At 39.3% G+C, this 7,778-nt stretch overlaps 1 pseudogene; it reads right to left on the bottom strand.

The window, feature by feature from the left end:
• Positions 1 to 264: 264 nt before the first annotated feature.
• Positions 265 to 3,193, bottom strand: Rpl30-ps10 (ribosomal protein L30, pseudogene 10; annotated as a pseudogene).
• Positions 3,194 to 7,778: the final 4,585 nt, after the last annotated feature.

The following is a 7,778-nucleotide window of genomic DNA, read 5'->3' as shown; positions in this document are numbered from 1 at the left end:
CAAAAGGCTGTTGTGGGTCATCTGCAATGACGATTAAGTGAGTGCTTCATCACTAAAGAGTTCTGTAAGAAAGGAGATGAAGGGGAGAAGGAGGAGAACGAAAGAAGTTTACATGGGGTGAATATGCTTGAAATGCATTATGGACAAAGGGAAGTATGTAATAGTAAAACCCATGATAGTGCATAATTAACACTGACCAATAAATATGCTTGAAAAGAAAAACCTTTTTGCTTGTTATTCAAAAAGAGCTCTGGCACAGTTTTATTAATGGAACAATTTCTTGGTTTGTTTCTCACCAGTCTGTTCTGGCATGTTTCTAATAATATCAGAATCACCGGGGTCAATGACAGCCCGTGAGCATACTCTGTAGTATTTTCCACACGCTGTACCCAATTCAGTCTTACTGCCTCTCTGGTGATGGACACCAGTTTTGGCCAACATGATATAGTACTCTCTTTCAGATTTCCTCAAAGCTGGGAATTTGTTGGTGAGGATAACCAACTTTGCTTTGCCTTATCTGATCATCTTCAGAGTCTCTTTGTACCCCATAAAGTACTTTCCACTTTTCATAACAAGCTGAAGCCTATTGTTGATTGACTACAGAGACTTTTTTGTTTCCATTGCAGCTCACCATCTCCCTGCCTTAGGTGCTGGACAACTACCGACCAAGATCAGCTGCCAAGATGGCCGGGAGTGAGAAAAAAAGCAAGAAAAACTATTTTAAAACTGCTTGTAATGATTTGATATTGTTCCACTGGACAAAGCAAATCAATGTGATTTAGGGGTCATTTTTACAACAGACAAAATTACTTTGTTCTTAAAATATAAATAGTGCAGGGTTGGGGATTTAGCTCAGTGGTAGAGCACTTGCCTAGCAAGCGCAAGGCCCTGGGTTTGGTCCCCAGCTCTGAAAAAAATGTGTGGATATATATATATATATATATATATATATATATATATATATATATATATATATATATAGTGAATCCTGATGACTATGAAATGAGCAGTTGAACATAACGGTCTGTCACAACAATTTGCAGAAATCATAGGTGTAATGTATTACCTTTACAGATATGTACTGTAAATGACAAAGTCTAGAGACACACACATTCTTGACTATTCTAAGAGGTAGAATCAAACTATATGAGTCACATTAGATATGCAAGCCCACTTAGTACAAGCTAAAAGGAAGCATGGGTTCTTCCTTTTATTTCCTGGGGTTTGAACTCAGGTCCCCCTACATGCTAGGCAAGTGCTCTGCCACTGAACTATATCCCCAATCCATGAATAATTTTCATAGAGAGGTGAATTGGTTACGAATTCATAATGAAGGAGGTATTGAGCTATTTCCCGTGTGTGTAACTCTTCTTCCTTTTAGAATATCTGTTGGAAAGCTCTGGATTTGGCCCTGAAATATTGTTGTGAGCTTAAAAAGCAATCGATCTCCAAGCATGCTCCCAGGTGGCTTATGGTTAGTATTTCCCCAGTATAGGACAAATAGCCACTCCATGTCTCTGGAAGACTGATCTCTACTACCCTAAGGTGTCCTTATTTCTACTGCCAGGATAAACTCCCCGGAAGCCTAGATGTGAAACATGCACCTGACCAATGAACTACGTGCTACAGACATATGTAAATATCAGCCAATCAGGAACATAAGTGTGATCATTTTCCCTCATTGGTGTAAGTAACTAAGAGTAAGAAGCTACTTCTAGGCAAGCTGGCTTTTTCATTTTTCTCAGCACATATTTGCATTTTATGCTAATGAATCTAACAAACTCTTCTGGGAAGTATGTTTTTGTTGTTTTTAAACAACATATAGTTTTTGCTCTGAAATTCTTAGCAAGTTTACATTTGCATTTTATTTATGCTAGAAGTAAAATGTATTATTGCTTCCCCTGCAAATCTTCCCATGAGTTTCTTAAGGGCGTCATGCACTGATTAAGTTGATTGTTTATTGAGTAACCACTAGGTGCCATATAATATCCTGAGTGTAAAGAAAGATGAAACAAACAAACAAACAAAAAACAAACAAACAAACAAACAAAAAACAAAAGACAATGTTGCTTGATGCAACTTAAGTGCCAATTAATGAATGGAAGATATAAAGAGTTATTATATAACAGAATGCTGAATTATAATAAAGGAAAAGTAAAATATACAGAATAAAAAGCTAGGCCACCTTGGAAAGCAACGTGGCATTACTTTTTGATTTAAATGTACATACAGACAAAAAACTAAGCATTTCAATTGTATGCACAGACCAAAGAAAAATTCCTTCCTACTAAGGAATTTCTATTAAAACATAGAATCAGGATGGTTAAAAATACTGCTACCTTCATTATTATCACAAAAACCTAGAACTTTCTCTCTGTGCGTTAATGAACACTATACAGTTAATTGATAAATTCTGAGAAGAAATAAAAACCAGGGTTTGTTGATGAGACATAGAAATTTTTTTTATTAACTTGAGTATTTCTTATTTACATTTCGAGTGTTATTCCCTTTTCCTGTTTCCAGGCAAAATCCCCCTAATCTCTGCCCCTCCCTCCTTTATGGGTGTTCCCCTCCCCATTCTCCCCCCATTGCCGCCCTCCCCCAACAATCTAGTTCACTGGGGGTAATTCAAGCATTTGGGCTAATAGCCACTTATCAATGAGTGCATACCATGTGTGTTTTTCTGTGATTGGGTTACCTGACTCAGGATGATATTTTCCAGTTCCAACCATTTGCCTACGAATTTCATAAAGTCATTGTTTTTGATACCTGAGTAATATTCCATTGTGTAGATGTACCACATTTTCTGTATCCATTCCTCTGTTGAAGGGCATCTGGGTTCTTTCCAGCTTCTGGCTATTATAAATAGGGCTGCGATGAACATAGTGGAGCACGTGTCTTTTTTATATGTTGGGGCATCTTTTGGGTATATGCCCAAGAGAGGTATAGCTGGATCCTCGGGCAGTTCAATGTCCAATTTTCTGAGGAATCTCCAGACTGATTTCCAGAATGGTTGTAGAAATAGACATAGAAATATTTATATCTTGAAATTTCTTTCAAGAAAGAAAATGGCATTAACTTTAACATTTATACATCTTATAACTTAGTGACTCCATTCTCAAGTTTGAATCTGAAGGGCTTATTTTAGTTCATAGGTTAAATCTTATAGGTTATAATACTGCTTACTGTCCATACTGTCTTGCATTCCTGGCTTGTTTAGCTACCCCTCCTATATAGCCTAGACATAGTTGCCTGGAGATACTTCTGCCTATACCATGGTGGAGCCTTCTACATTAATTACCATCAAGAAACTGTTCTCCAGACACATACTCAGGCCAGTCCTGTAGAAGCAATTCTTCCAAATAGGCTCCCTAATCCTGGGCCAAGTTAACAATTGAAGTTAGCTACAAGTACAATGTGAACAATTAATATTATGGAGCGTAAGGGTCCAAGAGAAAGAAGAAATGGGACCAGGTTCAACTTCGATTAATTCTTCATCATATATGGCCTTTGCAGATGTTGACTATCCTTATAATTATTTCAGGGCTTGGAGTCTTAGAAATCTCATAAAGTTATGTCCTATGGTGCATCCAGACAAATTTCCCTGCCCAGCCCCCATTCCAAAAATTTATTCTATCTTTTAAAAAATCAATATATTTTATTTAGTACACCAACAAAATAGAAGTGTGAGGGGCAAAAGAATCAGACATTCTAAATGGATAAATTACCTGAAAATATTTTAGCATTATGTTCATGATTAAAAAGTCTGTGATCGAAAAAAATGGCTCCGTAGACAAAGGTGCTTGCCGCCAAGATGCACAATGCTGTCATTCCTCAGGAATCACATGGTAGAATGAGAGAATTTAAGCCTTTAAATGCACGGTGTCATGTGTATGTGTGTGCACCCACATGCAAAGACAGTAAGTGAATAAATATACTTAATTAAGAGTTAAACTAATGTGTTGTGGCTGTTTTAGTTTAGCAATGGATAGTGGGTAAAATATCATCGGTAGTGAGGGTGTAAACCTCTAAGCCTGAGCTTCATGGCTTCAGAATGGCTGTTCTAACTCTCAAGGTTCACTGAAATATTTGGAGTTTGGCACTTGACAAATGTTTCCATGGCTACTTTCATCTAGCCGTGTGGTGGTTTTATTTGTGAGTTCACTGTGGTGATTTTATTAAAACAAAACTTAACTTGTAGCAAACATCATATTAATGGTCAAGTATTTGCTCCTCCCTTCAATTCATTACAAAAATGAAGACATTCGTTCTTGCCAGTTTCATACATCCCTGTTCCAGTGATCCAGGCCAGGGTATAACTTTAAAGAGAAAAACTACATATAAGAGTAGAGAAAAACAGACATAGGTTTGTTCACCTTTGCTTACAAAATACAGAATAATATACAAACTATTATATCTTAATATGTATACATACGTATAAAACTCTACATAAATGATATTGCATAAGAGAAATTGCAGATTTAAGTAAATGAAGGGTTGCATGTTGCTTACGTGCTGGGCAAGTCAATATTGTTATGATGTTGACTTCTAAAAAAATTGATCTGTAAACTCAAATGTTTTACTTAGACTGCAGCAGCCCATGGGCATATATTAATGAGCAGACTCTGTTTAGAATTACATGCACAATGAGTCAAAACCACTCAACTCCTTTATAAGAAGAAAATAGCTGGGTGTCGTCAGTCCAAGAGAACTATGATTCGTGCATTGAGCTAAACTCAGCTATTTGCCGGCAAAGTGGCATGCCACAACTACACGATTGTTGTACCCATCATATGTGCTTAAAGCCACCACCTGATGAGTGAAGAAATAATTCGCCAATGGGAGAACAGCAAAAACAATTCTCTAGGAAGGAGGCAGGATATGAGCCACACGCTAATTAAACTGCAGTGATCTGTGAATGCAGTGGGCAGTGCTGCATGTTAAACACGCTCCCTTCCTACCAATCCTCTTGGTGAAGCAAGGCAGTGATATTTAGAGGTGATGACAGTTCTACAAGTAAGCAATTCACAGTCCCTCCAGGGAGATTTTGTGCATGTTCAGTCAAGTGCGTGTGCAATTAATGTGGTTCCTGAGTGAATGTCTTAGTTATTCGCAGGTTGAATTATCAAGCAGGTCAGTTGCTATGACGGCTACTTCCTTTTTCATACATGCCCCTCTTCTAGCCTGTGTCCCTTTGCCTTTTCACCACAGGATCTCTCCAAAACCCAATGAGATGCTGGAGCCTTGGTTTTAGTTCTCTCGGACGTTGGACCAAAATTAACTCCTTTCTTTATAAGCTGTCTGTAGCGTGGTATTTTGTGGTAGGAACAGAATATTGAAGAAGGTAGACTGTCTGGGTCCAGTTGCCATAGAGTCAAAGAAAATGCCACCAAATTCTACCATGACCAGAAACAGAATGTTCTATAGTTCCCTCCCACTATTTCATATAATGGTTTTGCTCACAAGAAGGAGGGCTCATAAAACTTGTCAAGCTGATGACACATACAAGGCTCAGGAAATTCATGAGGCCCTCCAAATCCACAAGGCTTCTCAGAAAAGCAGCAACGACTGCTGGGAGAACACTGTTCAGTGGAAAGTATGGCTGTGAGCAATAAGGATGCAGCTTTCTCGATTCATTATCCTTCCTATGTGTGTGTGTGTGTGTGTGTGTGTGTGTGTGTTTAAATTCATCTGCCATTGAGTCACCCACGCTCCTGTAAGTAAACCCAAGAAACCCACTGATTCTCCAAGGTAGACTTACGTGGAATGATTTCATTGGTTTATCCTCTGTGTGCCCTTTGGAGTAAACTGCTACTTGTTCTCGTCTTCCCAGGACACAGCACACAGCACACAGCACCAGCTTGGGGAATGTGTGGTCTTTGTTTTAGCAACCTTAGCCTCTGTGGTCTAAAGGGCATTCTAAGACTCTCACTGAGTTAACAGTGTTGTCCCTGGTGAGTCATTTTGTGGCAGAAGACATTAAGAATGTGAACGGTGTGACTAAATTAGCAGAGAGCCTGGTGTAGCCTCAGGAATGGTCTCTATTGAACTATCAGTTTACATTCACCTAATTTCTCTTTCCATTTAAAAATAAACATGGGGAGTTGTTTAAATAAGTAAGCATACCTGCTCTTCAAAGGAAAGAATCAACTCTCATAGAATAAATGCAAAGTTGATGTACTCATCATCCCCAGGAAAAACATTTTCTTTCTTTGCCCATTAGAATCTGCTCATTCCCTTTCTTCTTCCAAAAGTTGCAGTCAGCACCTTTGATCTCCTGATTGGCACAGATGTCTAGGCAGAATCTTGATGGGATTTTTCCATTATTTGTTTAAAATTATTTCTGACACAGAAGCAAAGAAATTACAAGGCTCATTCTAAGGGCTATCGAATGTTAAACAGAGACATTTCCAGAGGCAATAATGACAGATAATGACAGAAATTAGCTCTTGCCCGAGTATTGCTAGGTTAGGGCTTGCCAGCCTCTGAAGTTGTCAATGGCAGTGCCTTCTGTGACAAGGAGAATGAGGACAGTTTGTGGGAAACATTGGGGAGCCCTGATTCTATTATCTGTAATCACCTTGGCATTTCTACTCATCAGTATAACCATTTCCTATGTAGTAATAAATGCTGCCACACATTTCATTAATTCGTGATTTCCCCTAAGCAGCAATGTGTTTAGCTGTAGATCCGTGTGTGGCTATATCAAAAAAAAAATGGAAGCCAAGGAAGCAGAAATGAAGCTAAGCACTGGGTTATCTCCTGGGAAGGCAGCTCTGTTGCCAGATGCTTGGGCTGGATTGGGATAATTAGCCCAGTCAGAGGCCCCCTCTTCTGTGGGTCCTGGATTCCCATGGGGACCCCTTGAGAAAGCTGAGGTTATGCCAGGTCCTGCTGTATTTTGCTGGCCAGCTGTGATCTCTCTCTGGAGACTGGATGAAGTCAATCTGTCCAAGCCTCAGTCAGGAACTTGAAATTTGAATCACCACCCTGGTAGCAGTTTGCAATATGTCTTTGTCCAGGCCACTTGCTGCTTCAGGGTGTTTCAGCAGTTTCCTAACCGGAGAAGGGATAGGGGCCATCTCACTATGACTCCTTAGAGAATTTATATGGGGAAAACACGTGTACTGCAGCTCATGAACAGCAAAGGAGCCTTGTAGAATGTCAGGCAAGGAGAGCATTTTCATTTGCAGTTACTTATGGAATCAACACATTTGCCCCACGGCTATTACGGATGGAGGAACCGGTCCAAGGCTTGGGGAAAGAATATGAACTGTGTTTGACATGGATTGTGACTTTATTATTATTAGCTACTATAAAATATGGACTCACATCCCAATGTCATGAGCTCACTCAGAAGTTAGACACAGATTTGGATATCTCCGCTCAGTACCTGCATGCATGAGGGGCTGGCACCATATGTAAGGAAATTAAGCACTGTCCTGGAAGACTTAGCACCATATAAAAATAATTGTCCCCCTTTGTCGTATGTGTCCCATTTGCCCTTCACTATTTATTCTGTCTTTTTGTACCTCTTTGTCTCTGAAGACTGACCTATGTACATAATCCCAGGAGATTTCTCTTAATCTTGTGCCTTTCTTTAGTTTGCACAGTGGAAGACTTCCAGGACACTGGAGCAAGCAAGGAAAATGGGGCCTGTGGGTCCCCTGCCATTACAACTCTCTGGATAATTGCTTTTAGATCAGCTGTGAGCGTCTTTTGATGGTTGACATTTTTTTGGTCTAGTTTTAATTCATGACCTTTCCTTTTAATTCTTC

Source organism: Rattus norvegicus, chromosome 4 (assembly GCF_036323735.1).
Source record: "Rattus norvegicus strain BN/NHsdMcwi chromosome 4, GRCr8, whole genome shotgun sequence".
In the NCBI taxonomy this organism is placed as follows: domain Eukaryota; kingdom Metazoa; phylum Chordata; class Mammalia; order Rodentia; family Muridae; genus Rattus; species Rattus norvegicus.
The sequence above is the reverse complement of the archived record's forward strand: the minus strand, read 5'-3'. Positions and strand labels throughout refer to the sequence as shown.